Raw genomic sequence first — 24882 nt, forward strand, 5'->3', positions numbered from 1 at the left:
AATTCGTATGAGTAGGAGGGGGAAGTCACTGGATAAGCACTGGCAGTTGTGCTTAAGTAGTAGCTGGATTCTGACAGACATCAGGCTTTATGCTACTGTGGGGAAAGTTCAGTGGATACTTCATTCAACCTTAAAATATTCATCAGGAACAGAAAAATCGGGGCAACTGTGTTTTCTGCTCCAGTCTGGGAGTGAAGAGGAGTGTGTGGGAAGTGGAGATCAGAGCACCTCGTGATCAAAGCTCTGCAGCTCCCAACCAGAGAGGCTTTTGTTCAACATCTCACATCTACACAACACTGCAAAACTGGGAGTCAGGAGCCTTTAATGTGTGCTGTTTAAAAAGAGTCAAACAACACCCAAACACCTTCTCCCTGTGTTTACAGCATTCCTGTTAATTCTCCAGAAGAGCAGCTTGACATTGGTATTAAGTAATTTTATGTCATAAATATTTCTTTTGAATGTAATAATGTGTGGAAAGTAGTACAGATGAGCTTTAAGCGGTCTGATAAAATATCAGACATAAAATATCTTTCTCACCCCAAAGATTAAAGTTTGATGCTGTGATTATGGGTTATCATCTTGAAAATTATCAGCCTTGAGGGGGAAGAGCTTTCTGATAATAAAGTGGTGATTTTTAGAACAATCAGAGGATGGAATGACCAAATAAAACTTTTCTTGTTTTTTTCAGAGTAACAGGATTAACAGATCAATCCAAATAGATCAATTCTTTAGTCTGACTAAGCACTGAAAGGCCACCACCTGTGAAATCCCCACTTTGAAGTCCCGTGATTCTGTTGTTTTACTTTCAGGTGTAGCACTTCTGTGGAAAAAAGTCTGATGGAATTTTAGTAAGTAACTGATACACTATGCAATAAGATCAGTTGCAGGTGAAATTGTGTTATGTACAAACAAAACAAAAAGAGTCTGTTACATGTGCAGACTCGTGGCTGTTTTGGACTTGAAGATGGGGGAAAAACAGGGGTTTGGGCCATCGGGTTAAATGTGTCATGAAAGAAATGCCTTCTCCCCAAACTGACTGTGGTGATATACTCCACACTACCTTTCTCATTTCAGACTTGTTCTCCAGCCTGCTTTTCCATTTGTGATCTGACAGACAAATCAAAAAAAGCCTGAAACATTGGCCATACCTGACCAGTTCATTCTTTTTCTCCTCCTTGGCAAGAGGTTTGGCCAAAAGAAAAACCCATTGTTAGGTAGCCAGGAATGGGTCTGTGTGTGCTGTAGTAATGTGCTTTTAGTATTCTTGCCTCTCTACAAGAATTGTTGGTGTTGGAACTGCAAGGACTGAATCAGCTTCCTGAGGGGAAGCAATTGTAAAATATCCAGGAAGTTGTTGGGAAATGCAAACCTCTGCTCCTGTCTGCTTGCTCTGGAGTGCTCAGCTCTCAGTAGCACCAGCATGCACACCACACAGAAAACTTTGTTGTAGCATGGGTGTCAGAAATGTGGCATCAGGCACTGTTAAGCCCAGGCCCTTACAAAGGTTCGGAACCGCTCTGAGAACGGCTCCTGGCAGATCTCTGCAACCTGCAGGACTCTGCACTGCTGAGAAAAAGGAATCTCATTGTCATTATTTTTCTTGTTGGTCCAGTTTTGGTTTTGAACACCAACTTGTCAACTTCACTGTGCTTCTGTTTGGGAAAAACAGGCAAACCAGAAAAAACAGGCAAAGAAAGTACTGGGAGAGGCAGGTGTGAGAAGGGGCAGAAGTTATCGCTGCTGTGTGTGACATCTGCTCTGTCAGAATCCCCTGGTTCTCCTTACCTGAGCTTCACCTCATCTGGAAACAGCCTTACAGTATTGTGCTTTCTTCTCTAACATTTTTTATCGGTGGCAGAATGACATAAAGTGATTTTTGTTGGTTTTTTTCGCCTCCCTGCCTTGTCTCACCTCCCAGCCAGCCCTGGTTGGGCTGCAGCTGGGTGGGAGTTCCTGTGCTGCTGTCCCTGTGAGCTTTGTCCTCACTACATTACATAGATTTTAAAAGGGGAGATTCCTTTCATATGATTAAACACCTTTTTTTTTTTTTTAACTGATGTCTGTTAGGATAAAGAATGTCTTAAGCGATGAAATGTGTTCTTTGGCTGCTGTAAAGGGCATGAGTTCTTTTTTTGTGTTATTAAGGTAAATCAGATCTGTCAGTATGTAAGTACATAGTCCCAGGATAGAGTAGCAACTGCTGCAAAAGTGTTCAATCAGTCTATCCTTCTGCCTTAAGATCATGTAGACAAGGAATAACTTCTTTGTATTTGAGTGTGAGCATTTTCAAATTTGAGCAAGTTTGAGTTCAGATTTTTCCTAAGTCTTGATAACATATAAAATTGTCTCTTGAGGTTGAGAAAATTCGTGAGGAGAACTGAAAGGCTTGAGAAGTTCTCAGGGTTGAAAGAAAAGCATTAACATGAACTTTAAGGTGTATTTCGTGGCAGTGCCTGCACCATTTGACAGGTGAAAGTTAATTTGTCTGAGCTGTCAAAGGTCATTTCTGACTTGCTGTCCCTCAGGATTTCCCTCAGGAAATGAGGAGATAGACTCCATATCAGCACTGACCACCTCAAAGTACAGATTTCAGTGTTCCTGTTGCCTTGGCCTCTGTAACATAACTCTGTAAGAAGGGAGGGAAGTAATTAATTCTACAAACCATGGAATGAATACTTCTTGAACATTTATAATTAACATTGAAGTATTCTGTGGATATTTTCATGGTCTAAAAAGTGACTTTGTGACCATTTTCATCTTGAGAGCAGCATATCCTTCCTTGATTTGATTCAGTTTTTATTCATTTATGGGACCTCTTTGAAATGATCTTTGTAAAATATGCTCAAGATTTGCAAATAGACTTGGAGTTTCTGCAAGTAGGGACAGTGTGTGCTCATATATAACATAAAGGTACATAAGGATGTATATAATTGTTGTACATATATAAAAATGAGCCTTTTTAAACTTAAAATCAGCAGCAATATTGATACAAATATGGCTGTTTGGTGGACAGAAGGATTTTGGATTTGTCGTTTCCATCTCTGACATGCAGACCATTTTAACTGCTTGGCTAAATTACAGTTTGAACGTGGATTTTTTGGGCTCTTTTTTTAGCCTTGGCCTCTCAGTGGGTATGGACATTTTTAACAGCTTGTAGAATGAGTTAGCAAGTCTCAGTGTTGTTCTGTGCAGTCTCCCAGTAGCTGTCCTTGCCTGCTGGAACTGGACTAATTGGGGTCTGATTAAACTGATTTATTTCTGAAGAGAACAGAAGTCTAAGTACATCACTAATGAACTCTAAAAGGTCACTTAATTTGTTTCTTTTCCTTCCTTCTGTGCATTTTCCTGTATAAACTGGAAACTGCAGGACTTGCAGTATTTTTGGGCAGCAGCAAATGCAGTGATAGCCACACTTTTAAAGCTTTCAGGCACAGTGCAATGTAAGTGGTGCTTAAGCTTGAATGTGCAGGGTTGATCTCATCCTCCCTGCCCCTCTCAAAGGTTAGGAAATTATTTGATAAAAGAAAAGAATTTTGACAGTATTTTATTCTAGAATTAATAATGTAAGAAGTGGTGCTAGAGTTTGATCCAATATTTATATATTTCTCCTATTTAAGAGTTAGAACAGTCTCATGAGAACAGGCTAAAATCCACATTTTTAGTAATCTCTTAAAGCAGAAAGATTTGTAGAGTCCTCGAGAAAAGTTTTGTAAAGAATTCAGTAGTGAGAGTTGTGCATATTCCTGTTCTGTCTGGTTCTTGGTCTTTGCTGTAAATATTTTTTTCTGCTGCTTGAGAATTTTGCTGTTGTTCCTGCAATGTAATTCTCAGGGGAGGTAATTGGGGCATTGCAGACCAGGTGAAACTTTTGGCTGAGAGCTCTTGTACTCACCAAAACCCACCAGCTCGATCTTTGTCATGTCACTCATCGATGTCTCTTACTGAACCTTCTCCTTGAGGGCAGTCAGTGCTTTTAATGTTGTATTGCTGGGGTGTTGGTACCACTGTCAGCTGAAAGTGAGGAAGTTCTAATGTATCTAATGTATGGATTCATCTTTGCATGGATCTGATTTTTGGTCAAGGGTTGGCTTCTGTGGGAATCCTTACCCAGTCCCCAAACTGGGAGGTAAGGACTCACAATTGTAACATGCCGAGTATTTTCCACTCAGTTTTCTGACACTTTGCTCATAAAATTATTGCAAAGTATTGCTCACCTACATTCCAGGCTGGAGCTTCTCCTGTTAATGAATGCAGACCTGAAACCTGCTGGAAGAGGAGTCAGCTCTGCTGTTGGGACATGAGCTCTCCTAAGCCATCTGAGAGCCATGAGCACAGAGACATGGGACAGTGTTCTTCCCATGCTTTGATCCACAGTTTCCTTTGGATTACCCAAGATCTGGGGAGTTGCTGTCTCTTGGAATTGCACTTGTGATGTGCTGAGCCTTGTAGAATCCACTCTGACACATATCTGTGGATTTGGGATGGAAAAGCAAATCCCATATGCAGAAGAACCCATCAGTTGGCTGAGAGAGCCTGGTTAGTGCTGGCCAGGGCATTGCTTGGGCCCTGGGGAAGCTGCTGAGTGCCAGCAGGGACTCCCTGGGATGTGCCCTGTGGCAGTGCTGTATTTTCCAGGGCTGTTAGACCATGCTGGCTCTGGTGTCCTTGTGTGACTTGGAGCCTGGCTGTGTTACAGCCAGCACTGCCAATGCTGGTCCAGCACTGAGGAAATGGGCAGCAAACTTTGTCAGGACTATTTTTGGTAATTCTGAAGTAGAGAATGTCTGAGCATAAATAGACTTCCCCATGCCCTAATGAAAGCACTGGGCTTTAATTTGACTTAGTGTGCTTTCTGGTTATGCTAAATTACTTTTATGTGGCCCTTGTGGTTATGTATTGAATTTTTATTTATTTTTTTTTTCAACAAACTGGCTCCTCTGACTGTGTGAACCAATGCTGGAGCAGAATTTGCTGGTAAAGCCTCAGTAGGTGTAAGCACAAGAAAGAAGACTTTGATTTGTTCAATTGTAAGTCTTGTAAATGTTGACTGAATGTAGTTTGGGGCAGGGGTAAGGCTTTTGAATGAAGAGGCAAATTTCAGCCTAAAGGGAAATCTTAAATGCAGGCTCTAGTTGTGTTTAAACAAAACCTCCAATGGTATGTGGGTAGGTCTCCTTACTGTGCAGGATTTATTTTGAATTACCACTGGGCTGAAGTTTGCTGTGTGTTGGGTTCCCAACAGTGCCAGTGTTGGGACTGCTGATTATGAAAGTTTCTGTGAGGATGAAGTAAGCTTTAGTTGGTTTCCAAAATTTTTACCCAAAATGGCTTCAGTTTTCCACCTGTCTCTGTGTAAGAGTTTAACTTGCTGTTTTCCTCCAAGCTTTGTGCCCCTTTGGAAGCCCCCTTCATGTTTGTAGTGGTTTGTGTTTGAAAGTATTGGAGATTCTCCTTAGGCTCTTGTCCTTTTTTTGTCTCCATGTCAGAATGGTGCAAACGATGTCCTTCTCAAAGAGCAGCACTTCAGGGACAGTGTCAGGTGGGCAGGGAGCCCTTTCCCTGGAAAGGTGGTTTTGTAAAACCTCAAGCAACTGCTGTTGCTCCTCTGAGCTGTAAAAAGGCAAATGGATTCAATTTCTTCAAACTGTTTATTTATAGCATAATTCACTGAAATGTCCTGAAGTTTTAAACAGTCTTTCCTGGGATTCTCCATGAAATAGTGGCTTGCCTTTGGATCATATATGAATTGTGCCTCTCCTTATGTGCTATTCTTAATCATGAACACCATCAATTATTTGTTTTTGAACATCTTTAGCAATTCTCTGCCCTTCTGGTGTCTGAGTTCACCTGAGGTTAATTGAGAAGAACTGGTCCAGTCTTTATTCTTGCCAGGTGTGTGATGCACAGAGAGGTCCGAGCTTGCACCTTGCTCTGGTAGCTGCTGTAAAGGGGAAGCAAACCTTGCAGTGGAGCTGGAGGTTGAGTGAAGGGGTGGAAACACATCTGAAAGGACAGCCAGAGCTATGGGGTCTGTCACTTCATGGCTCTAGGAGCACAATGGAAATGTGTTTATTTCAGTGGGAACTCAGTGGTTAAGTTAATGCTTTGCTGCCTGGCCCTAAGTACCAAAACTGTCTTTATCTGGATTTGTCTCACTCTCCGTGAGAAGTCTGCTATTATCTAAGAAAATAAAAACAGTATGAACACCTGCCTTGAAGTTTGAAAAAAGAACCTTTATGTATTGCTTGTAGCAGTTGCACAGATCATGGCTGGAGTGCAGCATCTCACATTGCTTGAGACTAGCATTTTCCCCAACATCAATAGGTGCACAATGATGTCAAGCAGTTGGATTTAGTCATGCAAAAATTGAGGACTTTACCAGCTGAAGAACTTCCTGTCAAAATGGGGTGTCAGATGTGCAAACTCAATAAAAGTACTGCAGATTCAGTGCTTTTCTTGTGTCTCAGGGTGGAAATTTGTATTGTTCCAGTTCCACTGATAACCATTGACCTCAGAAGAAATCGGGTCGTGTCATTCAGCAGCAGTGGCCTCGTTAAGATGCGCTCTGAACAAAACAGCTGAAATCCAGGATTATCCGGGAGAGGGGTTGATTTAAGAAAAATGGCCTTGTGAAGGAATTAATTTAGGCTCCAGCTGATTGAATGTTTGCAATTTAGTTCATTGTTTGATACTTAGAATTGTTAAAATAATTTTTTAATCATCTGCCGATTTGCAAATGAGTTGTTTCACCTTGAAGCCTTTTGCAGATTTAATAACTCCAGTAGTTGTGCAGTGACAGCAGTGTAAACGTACAGAGAGAGGATGGGATAAGTGTCCAGATGCTGCCGTGGCTGTCCATGGTCTCTCCAGTGAGTGGCAACTCCATGTGATGGATATTCTGTAACTGGTCAGTGCCTTGGTGGTGGGGATGATCCCTGTGTGGAGGGTGTCACTGCTTCATCCCTGCTGTCTGGGGATGACTGGTCACAATGCCTGAGCCCATGGAATAGCACGGCTGCTGCCTTTGTTCATTGCTTCCCATTGGGTGCATTAGGATTCTGAAATCCCTAAGGCTTGAAAAGAACTTGTGATTAAGACTTTAGATAAGTTAGAGGCCAGTTTAAAAAGATATTTGCTGCTATTTCAATTTATTGAGTTGCTACAATAAAAATGCTTATTTCATAAGAATTTTTTTGTAAGGAAGAAAAACCCAATCCTGATATTCAGAAGTTTTACATTAAGGTCATAAATAATCTCGTCCTTTTTTAAGTCCTGTGTGTGCACATTCAGCAGGGGTAAAAGCTGGTGTCACAGCAGAAGGGATTTTGGTTAATCTAGTTTTTTCCTATGCTTTTGCTCTATGGAGCTGTATTAATTATTGACAAGACTGGCCTAATCCAAAGTCACTGCAGGCAGAAGCATTAATTTACCCTGTAGCCTGCTGTGAGCAGGGAAAAATGAAAATGGAGTCTTTCTATAAGTGAGTACCATATTCTTGAAGGCAGAAGCATGGCTTGATGTGGTGTTGGGTATAGGCCTGGGCTGGACTGGTGTGTCCATAGCCAAACTCAGCTTCTCTGGCAGAGAAGAACTTTCATGTTCACTGCAGAGCCAGCCATGGCAGCTACTGCTGCTGTGCTGGACGGGTGGGGAAGTTCAGAGAATCTTCTGCAGAAAGGGGGTTAAATATTGATTATTGGCAATTGTAGTAGCAACCAAGCTTTCAGCCATCAGCAGTCAAAGTCAAGGTAATATGATGTTTTGAGTCTTGGCATACCAGAGAGATGTTTAATTATGTTTGGAAGGTTGCTTTGCCTTGGGTTTTTTTTCTGTCGGGCTGTGCTATGTTCCAGAATCCCAGTGGCTTTAAAACACTTAATTTGCATCACTGAATCAGTTATCTTCTCGCTGACTTTTTAATTTGCTTCCTCCCCCCATCTTGTAGATTTGCTGCTAATCTGCCCTTCATTTTTGCACTCATCCCTTCAGTGTAGGATGCACATCAACTGATCAGTCATTTCAGTTACCTTTGTAAGAGCTACTACAGTACTGTCACCTACGGTTTTGGATTAACAGCAGGATATTTCTGTTTATATATGAATTTCAGAGAGTTCCATTGTTTCCTGTAAAGTATTTCTTAACATCTAATCCCCATCTGGAAAAAAAAAAAAAAAAAAAAAGGCTTTTTGTAGAGGCTGTCAATAAAGCATGGTGTATATTCTTTATTAGATCTTACAAAGGGATTTGGGCAAATTAGGGGAAACTGATTTGGTCTTAGTGATATTTCAATTATTTAAGTTCTTTGAAAAATTAGATTTGTAATGTGGAACTGGTGGGTGCCTGAGGGAAGTGAGCTGTTTGCAGGTGCCTGAGTAGGTTTTTAGATCCTTAGAGGACAAATAACTTGCTGGTGTGAGAGCTGTGGTGCTCAGGAGATGTTGCTGGTTGCACAGGGAGAGCTATGGGGAGAAATTGCTCTGGGCTGAAGAGGTGATGGGGGAAAATAAATGCTAAGTTTGTGCCAGGAAGTGTAAAGAGGAGGTGAATGGGTGTTGGAGCTGCTGCCTCCTGTTACAGTGTGGGTATGTGCTGCTCCACATATGTGATGCCCCTCTTGACCATGGACTCTGAATCTCAGTCTTCATCCCATTTCCACCCCCCTTCTAACAGCTGTTATGAAAGATCCTGTGCATGAAAGATCCAGCTCCTGCTTACTGGAGGTGGGAATGGGGTCTTCCAGCTGTGATTTTGGGCAGTGTGTAACTCTGGTGTTTGGAAGCCCCCCACACCACCCAGCCCCCTGGAGTGATGTTGCTGCCTCACAGAATGGTATCCTATGGTCTCTTTGCCTGTCTTTAACTTCTTGGTGTCCTGGGGGACTTCATAAAGATCACTTCCTTCAGCAAAGCTGCTGACATGGAGCAAAAGCCATCAATAAATTATTCATATGCTGTTCATTCTCTGTGTTTAGGAATTAATGCAGCTTCACTTCCATGGCTGAAGTTGAGTGAAATTGTTGCATGCTAAGTTACTGTGTTTTCATTTTGGGTGAATTGCTTTGCCTTTGGGAGCTGTGGTTTTGAGCCAAAGTTGCATAAAACCTCCCACCATAATGCTAAATACTGCTTGTAGGTTGTTTTTAGGAGGATTCATGGCGTTTACTTCAAGGAGGGCTTGGGCACTCGCTCATGTGAAGTGAAGTTGTGTACTGTTTGTAAGACAATCTGTGATACTTTGTGAAGCAGTAGCTTCAAACTAGATGATTCTGAAGTCCTAAGATGTGGCTTTTGTTAAAGAACGAAACAAAACCCACAAGCCACACACCTCAATGTCTCCAAATCCCTCAGGCCTGTGGTGACAATTGCTTCTATCACATTTGTCACGTTATTTTTCAGGAACGTGTTTTCTTTGTAATTTGAAGGAAGTGTGAAATTACGTTCTTTATCTCATTTTAGCAATTATCCAAGAGGCAAAGACATAGATATGTATATAACATGTATATAACAATCCTGTAATACTCTCACTCTTCACTTGTCTCTGGTTCTTTTTAAGTCTTGGATTGTGCTTCTGTACTTGTGGGAAATAATCACTTTTCTTTAGACTGCAGATTTAAAGAAAATGTTCAATTTTCTTCCGTAGGCACTTTATTTCGGGCACTGAAATGCCGGGAAGAATGCACTGTGGAGATAGATGGGGAATTTATGTCAAATTTCAAAAGATGTAACGATCTTTGAAAGCATCTTGCCATTTGCAAGGGCAGGAAGTGAGCAGTGCTATTGGCCTTGCTTATGGGAAGGAGTAACAAGCATTAGTGTTTCCTACCTGGTTACTAGAGGAGCACTTTGCAACAGCTCAGTCATTTCAAAACCACTTTTATTTTTCAGTGTTAGCACAACTTGTTATTGTAGTTTGCAGTGAATTATACAAAAGAAAAGAGAGTCGATGTTTAATTTCTGTGATGGCCCTAAAAGGGTTTCTGTGATTTGACAGCATTCAGTCCTGTTACTTTCTCTGGCGATGTTTTGCCTTGGGCAAAACATGTAATTCACTGTATCTTTTAAACCAATTTCCTTCTCTTGTCAGGCTGAGGCTGGAGAAGAGCCTGAGGTAGACCTGGAGTGGGATGAGCCACTTGGTGAAACCAATAGCCCTGTTAAGGAGGAGTTACAGAGAGCCACATCCCACAGTGGGGATGCAGCTTCTGGAACTTGCTGCCATGGGAGGCCCAGAGCAGGCGGGCAGAGGGGCTGGGGGTGGTGGGGAATGGCAGCAAAAGTGTGGGCAGTGATTCACCCCGGCAGTTTGTGTGTCAGCTCTAGGTTCTGGAGGAGTGCAAGGGGAACAACAATGGTCAGACTCTGGTGTTTTCACTTGCAAAGAAATAATAGAAAAAAGCTGCTACTGTATTGCTGGAACTGAACTGTAGGTCTCGCCCCGTGTGGTGTTACATGTGTTTTCTTAATCAAAGTTGAGACAACTCTAGGAAATGCATCCTGTTTAAACAAAAACTAGGATTCCAGCTGGTTCTCATGCATTTCCCTGCATCCTTTTGTGACACTGCTCCTACACCTCTCCATTCTGGAGTCATGTGTTTTACGAATTGCAGAGCTGTTGTGCCCTGGTGTGTAGGTTCTCTGCTGCAATTACAGTAATTTCACAATTATAAACCGCACCTGATTATTAACCGCATGTTACAATCCAGAGTGTGATAAAAGGTATCTATTCTATCACCATCTGTTCAGGGTGGGGGCAGTGATCCTTATCTCAACGGGAGATATTCTGCTAATGGGCATCCATTGAAACCAGGCAGGGCATTGTTCTTTATCTTTTCACAACCCATCCTTCCTCCAGCCAGTCATTTTCTGCTAATGGCCCATTGAGTCCCACTGTGGGACTGATAAAATTACTGCATCCCATTGGGAGTTGCTCCAGCCAGGGGGAAGAGCCCAACATTTCTTACCAAGATAAAAACAGAAGTTTTGGGACACTAAGGGAGCCCCTTTCTCCACTGGACTCCAGAGGAAAACCGGATTTCTCCACATCACCACTGGAGCTTCGGAGGGAAACTGCACCTTGTACAGGAGCACTGCTCCAACTGAGCCACATCTGTCACTGCAGGAGGATGCAGCCACCATGGAATGGGACTGCTGCCAACACCCTGCCTGACGGGGTGTCAGGTTGTACTCTGACTTTGTTTCTTTGGAGTTTGTTTCTTTGTAGTACTGTATTTCTATTTTAATTTCCCTAGAAAAGAACTGTTATTCCAAATTCCCATATCTTTGCCTGAAAGCCCCTTGATTTCAAAATTATAATACAGTAATTTCACGAATACAAGCCGCAGTAATTAGACAAAAATTTTGGTGGAAACCTGGAAGTGCGGCTAATATTTGGGTGCGGCTAATCTATGAACAAAAATGTGATATCTGCCCTTACCTAGTATCATACCAGTCCCGAGCCGAAACAGTTTGAAATCCATGGTTTCCCATTGTTCTGACGATGAACCAATCAGAGAACAGCTTATTGCCTGCCTGTGGATGGCGGCGTTACTGAGGGGCGGGGGTTGTTATCGGGGTGAGTTACCTCGGCGAGTTACCTCGGCAGTTCGATAAAAGTGTGATATTTCTCTGTACTTTTTAAAGTGTTTTCAGTCTTGTGCGGCTACGGGGCTGGCTGGGCTCGCAGGGAGAGGGCTGGGGGAGCTGCTCAGCCCGCAGGGAGAGGGGTAGAACGGCCACTCGGCTCGCAGGGAGAGGGCTACACCGGCCGCTCGCCCCTCGGGCCGCGAGGGCTAAAACGGCCACTCCTGTGCCAGCACGGAGATGTGGCTCCGCTCGGAGCTCAACTGCCTGCCCGCGCGGCTGAGCGGCTGTTTAAAGGCAACGCAGATCCATTGGGAATGCTCACAAAATGACCACACTATTGTTCCTGTCTTTTTCGGCTTGTAAATAAAGGGTGTGTCTTTTTTCACTTGGAAACAATGTTTCCGAGGTCGGCAGTAAACCAGTAAGCCCCGGCGATCCCGCGATTGTGTTACTAAATGACGACTTTGTGAAAGTTTGCAGCGAACTAAAGTGCGGCTAATATTCCGGGTGCGGCTTATCTATTGACAAAGACATCAATGTTGCCAACACACCGGATATGCGGCTTATACTCCGTGCGGCTTGTATTCGTGAATTTACTGTAATTTGGAGGGAGGGGGTTTACATTCTCCATTTCAAAGAGAGGCTCCTGCCTTTCTCAGCAGACACCTGTCCTCCAAACTAAAACAGCAACTTTTTGTTCTTTGTCCATATACAATCCGCACCTGATTATAAGCCGCACTTCGGACCAAAATTTTAGTCAAAATGGTGCGGCTTATAATCGTGAAATTACTGTAATGCTTTCTCCTTTTTTAGTGCACTGCTGTGCTGGATCACTCACAAACAGGAGTGGCACTCCCTCTTCTTCCTGACTAGAACTGGGAACTGTTGATAAGCTCCCAGCTTTAGAGTCTGTTTGCATTCAGTACCTGTTAACCAGCAGTTATCAGATTTGTGTATGATTGCTTCCAAAAAACTTCAAACCAGTGTGCCTTTTTAGGATGCAGCATGTTCTGTGATGGCAAATACAACCCTGAGAATTTCTCCAGTCTCAGTGATGGGGAGCTTTCCACACTTGTTGGTCATCCAGTCAAGTGGTCAGTTATGTGTGTTAAAACCAGGACTACTCTAATTAAGATTTATGGACAAAGAATTGAAATACATTGTAACATTTTATGGCATCATTCTGTGCAATTAGCTACTGCTTTTGAGTTACATTCAAATTCCTCAACCTAAAAATGAGGTTTGCTGGAGGGGCTTTCTGCATCACTGACTTTTGTAGGTATTTGTTATGTTGACTTCTCAGTTTGTAAGTTTGGGCCTCTGTTGAGGGAGTTGAAACTGAATATAGATTTCTAATAATCTTTTACTCAGAATTCATATATAATGTTGACTTTTTGTGGTGATGTGACTGTGGAGAGGGTTATGGCTCACACATTTCCATTTGAACTGGCAGCACTGGACTATGTGTCACTTGGGGACATGGTTTAGTGCTGGGTTAGACTCAGTCTTAACTGTCTTGTACAGCCTAAATGATTCTATGAATTTGATTGCTCAGGATTTGAGGTTTTTTGAGCAGTGGCAGATTGATGCCTATATTCTCCAAGTTAACATAAGAGGAGAAATGTGAAAGGTAGGCCATGGCTTTCATTGCATATTTTGAAACCTGTGTTTGTCTTAAGCACAAAGGTGTTATTTTGTGCCCCTTTCAAGGTGTTGAGTCTCTCACTGCCAAGTGCACCAGAGAACTCCCATGTCTGAGGAATGAGGCATTGGTACCAGGGGTTCTAAGGTTGCAGCTGAAGCTGGTGGGAGGGCTAGCATCATCCTGGGATCATCCCTGACACCAGCAGATCCCACACTGCCTTTGGCCGAAGCGCCTGTCAGGTTTTCCTGGGAGAGGGGCATGGAGATGGGCATTAGGAAGGTCTGGAATGGAGCTGTTCAGACCTGGAGCAGTGCTTAGTGCATAGGAGCAGGAGATAACATTTCCAGTGGTTGGTACTAATAACAGGGTGGATTTGAAAAGGAGCTTCTACGTCTAGACCAGGACGAAAAGAAACTTGTTTTTTTTTTCTCCGTGCACAGACACTTTACAGAGCTCAGAGTGATGGGAGGTGCAGAATCACTTGTGAACACCCAGCTGTAAATCAGGGGAGCTCAGTGTGTGCCCTCCTACAGGGGAGAAAGTGTGAGTCAGTTCTGAATTGGTTTTCTGGCAGAATTACCCACTGTGTGACCTCACTGAAGGACCACCACTTCCATGGTGGAGCAGTCTCTTTGTCAGGAAAACCAAGGTTCTTATTCTGAATTACAGGATAGATTTGCAGCTGAGGCCTGGGCTGTGTTAGACATGGTGCAATTTCATTGCATGAACGCATCACATCCCTGCCAAAGAGTTAAATAAGGGAAGAATAGGCCTTGGGAATGTCATTGAAGTTGTACAGGAGGGTTTAGCAGAGACTAAGCCCCCAAATCTTTCCTTTTTATGTTTAGAAAAATGCTGTTGTTTTTGTATAAACATCTGGCTGTTTTGTGTTGGCTGGTGCAGCCTCATAGATGCGGTGTCTGCTGCTTTTATTTAAATTTCCCCTGAAGACGCAAATTAAAATGAAAACCCCACAGGCTTCCAACCGTTTCTGCTGCAGTTGCTGTGGAATTCTGCTCTTGAAAAGCTCTCTCTTAGTCTTTGGTGAATTCTTTTCCTGCAGGGACAAAAGAACAGGCAAGTCTGAAATGCATGAGAAGTAGCTGGAGCAACTGCAGGAGCAGACCTGTGGGACTGAGAGTGTTCCATAGCAAACAGTCCCATAGTGGGAAGTGGGAAGGAATTAACTCACTTAGGGGACAAACTGGAGTGACTCAAAGGAGAGTTTGGGGTTAGTCTGGGGAGCCCTAATGCAAGCTCATCTTCGAGGGACTCGTTTAGCTGCATTTAGAGAGGAGATTTGCTCCTGGGAAGGGCAAGCCTGGCCTTGGAAAGAGCTGGGAATGTGAACTGCAGCAATGTCTTTCTAGCTGACACCAGATTAACTTGTCAACAGGAGCATTACAGAGCCCACTGTATTTTACAAAATTCTCAAGCTTCGAGAATATCTGTTTCCTGGATGTGGAGGATTATTGCTGTTTGTATTGGTGATGCCCATCTTTGCAGATGGCTTGTTTAAGAGCACTTGTTGGATTGATTTTAATTTTTGTTAAAATTGGTTAAATAATAGCTTCAGCTTTTTCAGTGAGACTCTTTTAAAGGCAAACTGTCATCCTGGGAAAATGAGCAGCTCACAGTAGTCTTCAGTTTGCACCCGGGAGTTGAGAAATTATTTTCCTTTGAGTGTGTAGTGGTGTTGTTAATCCACATCTGGCAGTTCCCTTCTGTATAGAGTTAAAATCCCATCACTGTTCTGTGGAGGATGGAAGCAAAGTATCCAAAACACCATTATTGAAACTCCTGCCATGGAAAGCTTGCTGCTGCTATCTCCTGATCTGTTATGTTCTTTCATTTTTTGAAATTGCACAGCTTAACCCCATTTTTAAAAATACTATTTGAATTATATAAACCTGTTAAACTTGCTAGATATCATTATAAATGTAATTTCAAATGGAAAATGCTCTAAGCTTTATCTTTTTTTTAAGAGTATCTTCTTATTTCAGTTTTATTCTGTCTTTCTCTTTTTTTTTAAATAGAAACCCAACAAACCAAATCGTTTGGTTTGGAATGAACCTGATGAAAGAGGGACAGATAAATCCACCACATAAAGCAGGTGAAGGGGAAAGTCTGATAAAGCAAACATGAGCATTTTAGGTTGGTATCTGCAGGAAGGTGACTATCAACAAGGAGTGCAAGTGCTGCCTCTCTGCAACCTCTTCTTTCTGCTCACACCTTGGGGAGAGGAGATTGTTGTCCAGCATTCGAAAGGGAGGATTGATTATTTTAAAGTGCTTAAAGCAGTCGCCTTTCGTAGCAGTAATTGGGATTTAGCTGAGTTTCCATCCAGTCTTACTGGCCCTGTGACATCCTGAGCAACTCAGCCAGGAAGGGTAGGGGAGGGGAAAAGTTGACCTTGATTTCATACACTAGATTTTGCCCTCAGCACCTTTGCTGTCCAGATCCATTCTCTTCCATGTTGTGGACCTGATTTTGTTTCTTTTGTGGTGCTGCAGTACTGCTCTCAACTGTGTCAGTTTTCAGCTGGAGCACTCTAAGTTTGCTAGAACATGTGGTCTGGGACTTCCTTCAAAATTTTTCAAAATTCTGAGTAAGTCTGGTTTTAATTTTGACTACTGGCTTCAGGTTGAGAGAGACAGGAATTCAGTCAAGTATTTAATTACTTTGTCCTCTTTTGAGACTGTCATGTCTCTCCTTGTTCTCTCAGTGTTGCCTTTCTCAAAATAAGATTACTTCTGGGAGACCTGCATGGCAAGAGGCCATGAGAGCCGCTGCCTGGAGATAGTTGGGTTTGTCAGCTGGAGTGTCTTGGGAAACACCTATCTATAACCCCCATTCCTGTATGTTTTTCAGCTTACAAGCTTCCCAAAACCAATAAAACACCGTCAATCTGTGAAGGCTCAATGTACAGAAATTGCAGGTGGCCTTGTGTCTGTAACAGGGAGTTGCTGTGTTTGAGCCCTGCAGCTGGGGTGGGGGAAGCAGTTTCCAGAATCCTTTTCCCCCAGGAGAGTTTTGCAGAAGGATGAGCATTGAGCATTCCTCACAGAGGGCACGGCCCATTGTGTTGTTGTTTTGTATTGTGGCTTGCAAAGTGCTCCGAGGAAGAGAAGAGCCAGAGCTTCCTGATGATCACGGCATCGAGCCCCTGGATGGCTCAGGTCTCAAAAGAGTCCTGTCTTTGCTATGGTATCATTTCTGTAGGAGGCCAGGCTGTTCCTGACCCGGGGCAGGCTGTGCTCACACACCACCAGCACAGGAGAGGGCTGCACAGGCAGTGCCAGCCGTGCATCTCTGCAGGAATGCCATGGAGAAGCTCCTCCCCGACCAGAATCCTCTTGCAGACACGACAGTGGGAGCTTGGTATTATTCCTCACAAGACAATTCCTAGGGTAGATTTCCTTTTCCTCCTTGCAGTTGCTAGAGCTGCATTTGTCATTCACTTGGGAGCTTTGGGCATCTTTGGGGAAAACCCAGCGTTTTTCTCCTAATGTTGCTGTGAGACACATTGGAATTGCTTTACATTGCTTAAAATAAGGAGCATAGGAAGTCTGCAGACTTGTGCTTTATTTTGGGTATGCTCTCCTGATCCTGGTGGAGTATCCCAAACCTCAGAGGAGTTAGATTTGTTTATTTTGAAGGGAATTTGCTCTCAGAATGTCTTCTGCTGTTGTTGTGCTTTGTGCAGACACAAAGAGGGATGGTGGTGGTGATCTGTGTTACAACTGCAGGGAGAAACTCCCCCCAGCCCTGTGCTTCCTGTGGGAAGGGATGCTGTGAGGAACTGCAGGCAGGGCAGAGTGTGTAATAACAGGAGAGCACATCAGCCTTTCCCAAGGATCTTCTGGAAATCACCTTCAGACGCAGCCGTGGATGTGAGGCTGGGGCTGCTCCAGTTTGAGCAGGAGGTGGAGACCGGGGGGATTGGATTTCCCTTAAAAGCTGCCAGGATTTCACTGAGTGGAGGTGTGGAGACTGAAAAGATGAAGGGATTCATTTTTCTTGCATTTTGTTGCTTTTCCTACTAAAGAGTTTTTTTGGGCAACCTTCCCAAAGGCTGTTAGTGTTAATAAAGTGGCCCTTGCTTTTTATCCCAGTTTGGAGAATTTCACTTTTTTGCTCTTAATGTTCTGTAAGAGAAACACTCTGTCTGTGCTCAGTCAGGGGATACCACCTTCCCTGCCTGCCATTATGAAATCATTAAATGTTCATATTTTATAGGTGACAGGCTAGAAAGGAATCTCCATGCTAGACAGTTCTAATAGTATGGAATCATCTCAGCTTAATTGAACTAGAAATATTTTTTCTTATTCTGGTATAGAACTTCTGAAACTTTACCTCGCTTCTCCTGCATAATTTATTGTTCATAATCGTAGGTAACCTTATGAAACAGTAAGGTTTTTTTGTAAGAGAATGGATTTGCTCCCATTTGATTTCCAAGGAGCTGCTTACACAATAACAATGTTCAATAAAACAATTCTGCATGAGTGTGAACTCATTATGCATCTGCTTTACGTGGGTTTATCCTAAAGGTTTATTCAAGTGTGTTTTATTATAGTTACTTCTTGTGCTGATGACTTCTGGTTTTTAATGTACTCACAGCATTGCAAGCTGATCTGTAGCTGTTTGGTGAGCTAAACTGTGCATGTTTTCTAATAGTGTTTTCAAAAAACTTAATTTTTATTATTTTTTGGTAAATAACGTGTGTGTGTGGTTTGTTTTATCATCCTCCTGGACTATAGCTTCTGTTATTATGCCTTTCTTCCAGTTGTAATGAATGAGTCACTTCTGTTTATAAGGATTTGGTTGTTTACTCTGACAAACCCTTGATAGGAGGCACTCGACAAGATCTCAGTAAATCAATTTGTTCAGGATCTATAAGCATCTCATTAGCATTTATTTGCAATGTTCATTGTAAGCTCAGCTGCAGCTGTTGAACACCCTGAATCTCCCAAAGATTTCCAGGATTGTAAGCATATGTTTTGAGATTGTGCTTTAAGTGGAGGAATTTTGTGGGCTTTTTTTCCCCTCTTTTCATTGCTGCTGCTAACAAAGATCTTTTTGAATGGAACTGCAGGCTCTGTGTCTATAATCTTTCCCATTTCTGACTGCTGAAAGCTTCATTGGAAAAAACATTATTGCTGGAGTGGCATGACTGAGAGACCATTCTTCTGCCCGTCTTGCTTTTCATTTCCCCATTGGCGGCAGGACAAGGCTCACGTTTTCGCTATAGTTTCTGCAATAATGGTTAAAAGGAACAGCAAGGCTTTTACCTTGCCCAAATGCTGTGTGGAACCAAGTGATGTCATTGTTTGGGCCGTGCAGCCGGGATTGCTGGGGCACCGGTGGCCGGCACCGCTTTGCTTCAGCTGGGCCCGTGTGCTGGCAACACAAAAGGAGGCCAGGGCTACCTGCAGCTCCTCACCATTGATTTCCTATACAAATTTCATAATGGGCTCTTGTAAAGGAGTGCAATAGAAAACCAGGCAGATCCCAGCAGCTCAAAGAGAACTAACAGCCCAAGTTCTCTTGCAAGATTTTTGTAAGGGGAAGTTATTCTCAGTTTTGTTTTCATTTCAGAAACGAGGCTGCAGGGAATGAGAAAATCAAGTGAAAAAACAAGCTTTTTAAGAGAGTGAGTGGGTAATTGAAATAGTGCCCAGCCCAGCTTGGAGCCAGTGCTGTGCCCAGGGCACTTAGAGATCACACTGATGTCTGTTAAAGCTTCCCTGTAACTTCTGGCAGTGCCAGTCCTGGGAAGGAATGTATGTGTGAAATGGTTCTGTTTTTTGCCACAGCAAATGGCAGTGCCTTACTAGCAAAGCAAAAGTGAGGATTTCACACTTATCCATAATGTTTAAATTCCCCTGACTCCCCACCATTCGTACCTCCACTTGACTGAGATAACCTGAGTTTATTTTCGTTTTCAGGCTGGGGAGCTGGGGTAGGCTGCCTGCTGCTCAGGGGGCAGGCTTCAAAAATCACCTTTGTTTCTGCAAGTGGGGATCACATTCTTTCACTGTAATCAGCACCCAATCTGCTGACGTTCTCTTACAAGTAGTCTGCACTCCAGCAAGCTGTTTAAATATTATTTTCTAAGTTCCTTTCCTTGTATGGCATTGGAAATACCATGGCTCATTCCAGATGCCTGCTTGTAGATTCCTGGTGCTCCATGTATCTTGCTAGGCTCGACCTCATTTGATCAATAGTTCAGTGAAAATTGATAGTGTGTTTTCAGCTTGCCTCAATAATAGATCAGTGATTTGGGGAGACTCAAAATACCACCTATACAAAATACTTCTCATGGAGAAAAATAGTATTTATGGCTATACCATTTATGCTGGAAAAGCAGTCTAATAGGAAGCTTGAGGCAGAATTGCAGGGCAGAATGCTGAATTCAAATGTACAGCTTTGGAGTGAAGAGGAAAATTTTTTTTACCTAGATTGTGTCAGTATTCCTTCTCTTGCAGTATGACACCAAAAATAGCAGAGTTTGGAATGGGCACAGAACTCCAAGTTTGTACTTCAGAAGATTGAACCAAGGTAGTGAAGACAAAGGGCAGGTGTCCATTTCTTGAACATGAAGAAATGAAGACCAAAAGGCCTGCCCTGAACCTCCAGGAATGGCCACAGGGGAGCCATTCCTGTCCCAGAGTGGTGCTCCCATTCACCTGAAGCACCAGAGGAGTTTTCCAAAGCCCTTCCCAAACCTGGAGCACTGTTCCCTGTTGCTCCGGTTCACTGGCCCCAATCCTTTCTCTTTGGGTCTCAGCAGGCAGAGGCTACAACCTCCTCCCATCTGGGAGCCTGCCTGGATTCCTGCCTGACCTCACATCCCCAGGCAGTCCTGCTTGGCTACCTGGCCTTAGCCAAGGGCTTTTCCATCCTGGAGGTTGCAGTAGTAACCTAACACGATCTTCCAGACTTGGGGAATAGCACACCTTCATAAACTCTATGGCCTCTTCTGCATTGCTGCTTTATTCCAGAAGTGTCTTTGTGTATTAAATTACCACTTTTTCAAGTCTCATTGTTAATTGTGAAATTTGTAGATTTGTCCCACCACCACCCACAAGTAACAGAAGGGTGGCCAAATCCAGCCATGGCATTCAGTGGTGGAGGTAAGCCTAGGAATTGTTCTCTCCTGACACAAAAAGCTAATGACAAGCATGTGGCTAAAAATGCAGCTTGAATTTAATTTAAATTTAAGCTTCAAAATAGTGTAGTTTAGTAGGATACTCTAACTGTAGTTTGAAATAATCTCCTTTTTTAAAGCCCCTTTGTCTTCCTTTAGTAGCTCCACCTGTCCTCTTCTCAAGGTTACTTGTGTAAGCGAGGGGGAGGAGCTGGCTAGTAGAGGAAATTTGGAGTGAATGAAATAGAGGGGTTTTTGTGTGGTGACTGAAAGTGAGGTTCTGAGGCAGTTCTTAACAGTCCTTGGTGAGCTGCAGTTTTAACCTTGAATTCTATAGTGGGGGAAGAGCTCCCATTTCCCATCTGATCACTTAATGAAGACTCAATTAGATTTTTGGCACAGCATTTAGAGAATGATCTATGAGTTGCATGCAAAATTAATGACATTTAATTTAATCGATGAGATATCAAAGACACCTTAGTCTAATAGTAAGTTTTCACCATGATTTTTTTCCCCTGTGAACTAAAAGCAAGTTCTGCAAACTTAATAATCTGCTCTAGCAGTGTTCTCAACTTGCTGCTTGGATGTGAGCGTGACATCTGCTGGGCTTTGGTTTGGTGGGGTGGTTTGCAGTCACCAGCCCTTCAGATAGTTTGGTTTGGTGCAGAAAGAACTTGGGACAGCTCATTGTGCCTTGTGCTTGTGAGATCTTGCTTTTCTCACTCACGTGTCCCAGACTGAGCCCTCATTACAGTGGCCTTATTCTCTGTTTTTTGCATTGTGTGGTCCTGCAGTGTAGCCCCAGATTTTCAGTATCTCTAGATAATTATTGTTCTCAGATCTCTGATTAAATATCCTCTGGTAAAAATAACTCACCTAGATTCCCAGTTTGAAGAGGTGGCATTGTTGTCCAGAATTACCTTTGTATCTTTTAACATTTAAGTGGGGAGATGAGCCCTGGCAAAGGTGCCAGAAGTGGGGCTGTGTGCTGAGAAGCCCTTGGCCAGCTCAGCTCCTACCTCCCTCAGGCTCAAGGGGAGCATTCAGACTGCTGGAGCAGGAAAATTAATTTGGATGCTGAAGTGGAACTAATGCCATTATTGGTTGAGTCTCAAATGATCTTGTCTACGCTGTATCAAAGCCCATGGGTTTATCAGCTGCCCCGTTGATAGGTCTAGCTTAATTTTTGCTTTAGAACTCAGCAGGTACATCCATTTGCACAGCTCTGCTGATGTGCATGCTTTTATATGTAGGTATATGAAAATAAATCAGTATATAACTCAGTGTAAGATGTTTAAGTGCTTGGATTTGGCTGTCTGCATCGTGTGCAGCTGGGGAGATGCAGGTGACCCAGCTCTGGGTGCCCACATTTGATACTATTATATAACAGCTCATTTCATAAGATTCCTGACACACTTCAGCTCATGCCTTGCTGAGCTCTGGCCCATCTGCCTGCCCTAGTTGTGGTTCCTTTTTTTTTTTTTTGTTATTGGCACAGACTCCAGTGACAAACATTTAACAGTCTCCTCATCCTCAGCCAAAGCAGGGCTGAAGCCCTGCATGCATTGCTGTGGCTGGGGAGGAGATGCAACTAGAACTGAAACTGCTGAACAGAAAAGTGGAGTAATTTTACCCTCCTTCTCCTACTTCATGTTTACAAAGATAAAAACAACTTCTATATATGCAAGTCATGTATTTGAAAACTTTGGGAGACAAAGTAATTACACTTTAATATTGGCTGTGAGAAATCTGTGCTGCAGAGAAACCCTAATCAAATAAAGGCAAAGCATCTTGCTTTGCTTAATATTCTGTGATTTATATTCCCTCTGATGTGCAAGCAAGGTAATAGTGCAGCAAAGCAAGGAGGACCTCAGTAGTGCCTGGTATCAAGACAAAGCCAGAAAATCCAAGAAAACCAATGTTTTATACCAACCTAACAGGTTTTGAATTAAAAAAAAAAATGAACACGGTCAGGTTTTGTTTGTATTTGCAGAATGTGCTGCTCAAGTGCACCACCTCACAGATGCTGCTGCTTGTGACCAGTTCCTGACCTGTTTTACCCCCTCCTCTCATAATCCCATCTGTAGCATGGATGTTCCTGTTATGGAGCCGAGACAATGATTTTACATGCTCTTGTCTGGGACTTTTTCATGGTTGACGGTGACACGAGTGCTTGGTTTCCTGGCAAGCTGCATTTCACCCTTCTTACAGCTGAAAGGAGCTGGTTCAATAGCTTTATTTTCTGCTTGTAGCTTTTAAAGCAAATAAAAAAGCAAGAAAAATTAGACATGAAAACCCCACCGCATATTATATGACAGTTTTTCTCTTGGAATTCTTTTGTTTAGAAAGTAAATTACTCTGCTGGAAGATAGAGCTTCCCCTTTGTGATAGTCATCATGTGCTGTGAATTACTTGAAATAAAGCTTTTTTATCCCCTTAAACATAGCTTGGAAGTGCTAATAGCAGACTTAAGGGACAGCAATCTAATTATCTGATTATGCTGTGATTTTAGGTAGGTTTAGGATGGGAGAGTTTCTCAGGAGAAGGCTGTACAGGCTATTTACATAAATCATCAGAACGGACAGGGAAAACGAGACCAAAGGAATTTTTAGGTCTCTGATGGTGTCTGGTGGTGGTCAGTGGTGACTCTGTGGAGGCTCTGCCCTGCAGCTCCCAGTGTTTGTGGCTGTCTCTGAAAGGTGCTGCTTGAGGACTGGGACAAATTACAGCAGACTTCTGACAGAACCTGGGAAAAGCTGTGCCGTTACATCTTCTGGAGCTGTGTAAACCCTTTGTATTTTAATGCAGTCCTAATGATGTGCAGTATTTAAAATAGAAAGCTTGTTGTGACAGGTGCTGACTTGGATGCAGATGGGAAGATTGTGCCCAAAACATTACATTGACAATGCCAGGGACCTTAAGTGGAGGAAAAAGGCTACCCTGGCAGTATGGGGAAGGTTAGAGTTAACGGGAATGAACCAAAGACAGCAGTGTAAGGTGTTGAGGTCCGTGTTCTGTGCTGCTAGCGATGACTCTGCTCACCTGGTGCAGTCACTTCAGAAGTTGCAGCAGCTCTCCCCAGATGTGCAGCTGAGGAGTGAGATCAGCCTGTGGTTTGGAGCTGCGCCAGAGTCCGGAGCTGAAGTGATGTTTGGGGATGCTGAGGGACACTACAGCAGTGAGCAGTTCCAAGTCAAGCTTCAGCCATGGCTTTGTGTGTCTCTTGATCACTGGACTCATGTGCTGGGCTCTGGGAGCCAGAACAGCCCAGGTTGCCTGGCTGGTGGTACAAACAAACCCATCATTGCAGTTGCAGCCAGCTCCACACCAGGCACTTCATGTAGCTTTTACTGCTGGATTCCTCAAAGCAATCTTTCCTAATGTTGCCATTATTGTGACTTTGGGACTTTTAATTTGTAGCTGCTTAACTCAAACTCAGAGTTACGATATGTCAGGAAGGAAATAAGGAAAAGCCAGTTTGGGGATGTATCCCTCACCATGCTTTGCTACTTTGGATGCTCACACACTTCTTGCTTGCTCTTTTCTGTTGTTGGGAAATTTTCTGACTTGGCTGACCAGATCCCTAAGCAACCTGATCTAACTAGACCTGCTTGGGACAGCTGGTTGGATTAAATGAGCTCCAGAAGACTCTTCCATGCAAAGAATTGCATTCAGATGATGTTTTATGACGTATTATCATCCAGAATTTTTGGTTTGGGCAGTGAGTTACCAGGTACTTTGCATCTGCTGTGCAAGCAGGTCAAAGAGTTTTTTATTTGCCGTGAAGGTAAATGTTTCTCTGGTGAAAACACTTGGATTTGATTGCAGTGTATGAAATGAAAGAACTAATGAGTAGTAGATGCTTTGTGTGCTGTCTTTCCCTAAAAGCCCTTGTTCAGTAGCTCACATGTAGGCTCTGCCTACCCAGGTGAGCCTTTACATCTTCCAACCAGGGAGAGCTGAGCCAAGGCTGGGAGCAGCACGGTGTGCCCAGGCCTCGGGAGCCATCTGCCACCCGTCTGGGACCCGGGCATTTGGCACTGCTGCCAACAGGTACTGCTCTGTTTCTGTGGAGTTGTTACTTCCTTCTGGAGTTCTGTTGCCATAATTAGCCAAATTAATATTTCATCAGGTCTGTCTGTTTGTTTAACAGTTTAGGAGTGAAGTGGTGTGAATGGAGTGCTGTTCTCCGATGCGATGCGCAGAGTGCAGGTCTGGGGCTTGTTTTGATGTTATTATTTCACCTGAAAAATTCTGCTTTGTGTTAAACAGAGCAAAACCTTGCAGAGGAACCTTTCAAATACCCACCCAGATAGCTGTCAGTCTGTGCCAATCCATAGCACAGCCAGGATTAGCTAGAGCAGAGGCTGAGGGAAGCAGCATATCCAGAGCTGTGCACCCAGTAATACCCATATCTATATGATAATTCAGTTAATGCATGCAGTAATTGTATTTCCACTCTTACATAAGTTCTTTTGAAACGCACTTTCCCACTTTGGAATAAT

General features: G+C 43.2%; 1 protein-coding gene across 7 annotated transcripts in view; it reads left to right on the forward strand.

Moving 5' to 3' along the window:
* The window catches only part of NEO1 (neogenin 1), a 168114-nt gene that overhangs the window by 17307 nt on the left and 125925 nt on the right, over nucleotides 1-24882 (forward strand). The window lies entirely within an intron of this gene.

This window comes from Catharus ustulatus, chromosome 12 (assembly GCF_009819885.2).
Source record: "Catharus ustulatus isolate bCatUst1 chromosome 12, bCatUst1.pri.v2, whole genome shotgun sequence".
Lineage (NCBI taxonomy): Eukaryota > Metazoa > Chordata > Aves > Passeriformes > Turdidae > Catharus > Catharus ustulatus.